This window comes from Oratosquilla oratoria, chromosome 1 (genome assembly GCF_046742065.1).
Source record: "Oratosquilla oratoria isolate Oo_2021 chromosome 1, ASM4674206v1, whole genome shotgun sequence".
Classification (NCBI taxonomy): Eukaryota; Metazoa; Arthropoda; class Malacostraca; order Stomatopoda; family Squillidae; genus Oratosquilla; species Oratosquilla oratoria.
The window spans coordinates 75,386,462-75,391,295 of NC_134777.1; positions in this window are offsets into that span (position 1 = coordinate 75,386,462).

Below are 4,834 nucleotides of genomic sequence, written 5' to 3' on the forward strand. Positions count from 1 at the left end.
CGGCGGACCTGCGGCTGCGGCTCCCCGCATCGAACTGCGGCCAACAGCAGATTTATTGTCGTGCTGCCTGGCCTGGCCTGCCTCCTGGCCTGCCTGTTTGATCTGCTTGGCCTGGACTGCCTGCTTGGCCTGCTACTTTGGCTTGTTTGGGCTCCCTGCTTGTTCTGCCTGCTTGGCCTGCTTGGATTGCTTGGCCTGATTGCCCTACTTGCTTGGCTTGTTTAGCCTGCCTGCTTGGCCTGGTTCTTTGGCTTGTTTGGGCTGCCTGCTTGTTCTGCCTGCTTGGCCTGCTTGGATTGCTTGGCCTGATCGCCCTACTTGCTTGGCTTGTTTAGCCTGCCTGATTGGCTTGCTTGCTTGGACTAATTGGCCTGCTTGGGTTACCTGGTCTGCTTGGTCTACTTGGCCCGTCTGCTTAGCCTGCTTCGCTTGCCTGTTTGGACTGGTTGACCTGCTTGACCTACCTGGCCTGCTTGGCCTGCTTGGCCTGCTTGGCCTGCCTGCGCGGTGTGCTTGGCCTGCCTGTTTGGCCTACGTGTTTGGCCTGCTTCGCCTGCTAGGCCTGCCTGGCCTGCACGCCCGCGGGACTGCACGCCCGCTGTCTTGCACGCCTGTTAATGAAAGAGCCTCCGTGCCTCATTGTACAGATTACACCTTGGATCGTGTAATTTGGCTTGACTTTCAAAAGGATCTTGACGGTTGACGGAAAAGAATATATTGTAATTACATAAGCAAGAAAATCTTAAATAAGCATGTCTTTTATGAATATATATATATATATATATATATATATATATATATATATATATATATGTATATATATATATGTATATATATTTATAACACACGAAACCCACAGTCGGAGAAAATAAACTTCGAGTGAAAGAGGATTCTATATTTCGGCTACCAACTGTAGCCCTCTTCAGGAAAGTACCTTCCTAAAGAGGGCTACAGTTGGTAACCGAAATATAGAATCTTCTTCACGCGAAGCTTATTTTCTCCGACTGTGGGTTTCTTGTGTGTTATTAGCAATTGTGCTACTATACAGACATGACAGAATTGAATAGACACCAAGAGAAATCGTTTAATTTATTAGACAAGCAATTGATACAATTAAAGTGCTTATAAATGGTCACAATGTGAATAACTAATACTTGGTTGACATACCCTTTGCTTTTTTCAATACAAGGACCCTTTTAGGCATGCTAGTGATTAGTTCACGAATATCATCTTGAGGAATTTCTTGCCATGTTTCCCGTAGTAATCCTAAATGTTTGGGCTTTGAAGATGGCTTCCTGTTCTTTTTGAGAAGTTGTTGGTCTAATATGCCCCAGAGGTGCATATCCGGGGACTGACTTGGTCATGGAAATTTTCTGATCCCAATTTGGCTCAACCAATTTTGTGTTGCTGGAGCAGTGTGATAAGGATCTCCATCTTTCATAAATAAGAAGACATTTTTAATCATTCTACCACTGGAGAATATAGGAATGAGTCCTTCCTTTGATATAGAAACATATTTGCCTGAATTGATGTTTCCTTGACATTATAGAAGTTCTGATCGACCATCACTCCAAATTGCACCCCACACCATTATTGAAATGCCCCATGTTTCACTGTTGGCTGCAGTCCTTGGTCAAACTCTTCATTACAGAATCTCCAGATCCATACTCTTCCACTGTCAGAAAATAATGCGAATCGTGACTCATCAGAGGAAATGACAGTGCTTCAAAAGGCCACAGGCTGGACGAAGGAGAGGTTTCTTTCTTGCAGCTCTGCCATAGTAACCAAGCTTGTGGAGATACCTGACATCTGTTCTGAGACTGATATCAGCTTGTGCTGCTAGGTCAAAGGCCTTGCAACGTGGATCCTCTTCGACATATCTTTTGTTTTGGGCCCTTCTCGCCCTCTCTGGTGGATTGTGTGATCCCTCTATTAACAATAGAAAGGGGTATTGATAGTTTTTTAGATATTTTGCATTGACTAAGTCCACCTTCATGTTGACCACAATACGACCTCGCTAAAATTCAGATAGGTATACTGCTCCTTTGGTTCATGGCATGCTTGATTAATCATGTATGTAATCTGAAACATAAATCTAGGTGAATACAATCTATTAGGTAAATTTGAATAACATTAAGCATTGAATAAGAACAGAAATGCATCGTTTTTTTGGTGTCCATTTAATTTTGTTATGTCTGTATATATATATATGCATATATAGACATATATATATATATCTATATGTGTATATATGTACATACATACATATATATATATATATATATATATATATATATATATGTATATATATATCTTAACAGTGCATCAATGGTAGGAATGGAAAGACACGATTGGGTACAAGAGACTTTATTCCTGACCGGTTTCACCTTTGAGGATTCTTCAGAGGTCAAAGGCGAAACCGGTCAGGAATAAAATCTCGTTTCCAATCGTGTCTTTACATTCTTACCATTCATATACCTGTCATGACGTCACGATATATATATATATATATATATATATATATATATATGTATAGATATATATGTATATATATATGTATATACATAAATATATATATATATATATACCCTTGTTAGCCTAGTTGGAAAGTCACTGTCGCACTTGTCATGAGGATGCCGGGTTCGAGTCCTGGGCAGTACCACATTTCAATTTCAGCATTCTGGCCTTTGATGGCTTAGAATTAAAGTGCAATTTTGTTGTTAAAAAATATTTCTAATCACTGGGACCCATTCAGTGTTGTACATATATATATATATATATATATATATATATATATATATATATATATATATATATATATACATATATACAAGCATTAAATAGGAGCAGAAATGCATTTTCGGTGGCCATTTAATCTTGTCATGTCTGTATATATATATATATGTATATATATATATATATATATATATATATATATATATATATATATACATATATATATATATATATATATATATATATATATATATAAAAATGTATATATTTGGGTGATGCAAAAAAAAACTGACAATCTCAAAATCATAGACACCTTCTAATTTGATTTGGTTTAATATCAAATCTTTTTGTGTAGAATTTCAGCACAAGTGAAGACATTTTCCAGGATGCTACCATTCGTTAAACATTTTGTATGTGGCTATTTTTTATCTTGACCTCCATTTATGCAGATCAATTGTACTGTAGCAAAGGGTAGAATGTATATTTGCCTCCCATAAAGAAAGGATCAGTGCCATGCTGGAATCTTCCCTTTCTGCATACATTGATGCAGTAGAGAGGAAGGGGATACGGAAACTAAGCACCATGAATGGTGAACAAATAGAAGTCCCTCAGCCTTCGGAGAGCTACGTCAACCTTATTAACATTGATGTTGACTCTGATCAAAAAGAGCTCCTCGACATGGTACTAAACTGTCATGTCCTCTCCAAACCTAGGTCACACCAAAAGAGAGTTGAAATAGAGGTCCTCATAGAAAGCATCCTCAAACTCGCAAAGGATGATATATTAGATATTAGCCAACGCTTACAGCCTGAGCCTGTTGCTGAAGCCGGCAAGCAGCGTGGAACCTTTACTAGTTCTGTTCTACAGAGGAGACATTTTGAAGCCGCCCAACGACTACGAAATAACCTAGAAGTGACCATAAGATGTACTGACAAGGCATCGATATTCGTTCTCATTCCTACATCCGAATACCTGGAGAAAATTGACACCATCCTAGAGGATAGGACTAAGTTCCAGCCCTTCCAGAAGAACCCTATCCCGGAACTAACCTCGAAGGTCAACAAGATCATAGATGTCATCAATTCTGTAAATTGTCCGGCGAATATAAACCTGATTATTGTTATGGCAATGTAAAGACGCATAAACCCAACAACCCTCTTAGACCCATCACCAGCCCTATACCTACTCCTACATATAAGTTAGCGAAAAAACTTAATGAACTTTTAACCCCTTTTGTCCCCAGCAGTTTCAGCCTGGCATCTTCTCACGAGTTCATAGAACTGGTGAAAGACGCTCCAAACCAGGGATTCATAGCTTCACTGGATGCTGAATCTCTGTTCACCAATGTCCCTGTGGATAGAACGATAGATTTCATATGCGACAAAGTTTACAGAGGCGGACCAGCTCCCGGACTTAACTTACTTGAAGAACACCTACGGACCCTGCTTCAATTTTGCACCAAAGAAGCCCCGTTCCGCTCTCCCCGTGGGACACTCTACCACCAAACTGATGGAGTTGCAATGGGACCCCCCCTTGGTGTACTGTTTGCCAATTTTTTCATGGGGACTGTAGAGGAATTGATTTCTAGTCAAATTGAAAAACCTAGCCTTTATTGTAGATATATAGATGATATATTTGTAAAAACTGACTCCCTTTCAGATATTGATATCTTGAGGAGGAAGTTCATGGAGGTGTCTGGACTCAATTTCACCGTAGAGCACGGTGAAAGAGGTTCCCTCCCCTTCATGGATGTCCTACTCAAGCAGACTGATTTTCCTTCTTTTTCTTATAGTGTCCACGTCAAAGATACCAATCCCGGACTGTGCATGAATGGAGAGAGCGAGTGTCCCCAGAGGTACAAAGACGCCACAATTAGCGCCTTTTTCAGAAGAGCCCTCAGCCACTGTTCTTCCTGGAATGACACTCAAAAAGAGTTTGATCGGGTCCACCAACTCCTTATCAACAATAGATACACGAATCACGAGGTCCAAGCCAATCTCCACAAAGTGATCGACAGTTGGTATAAACAAACACGCCCCACTACAAAGCTTGCATGTCTACCAAGTACAAGGAGGATGAGAGGATTATAGAAAACATA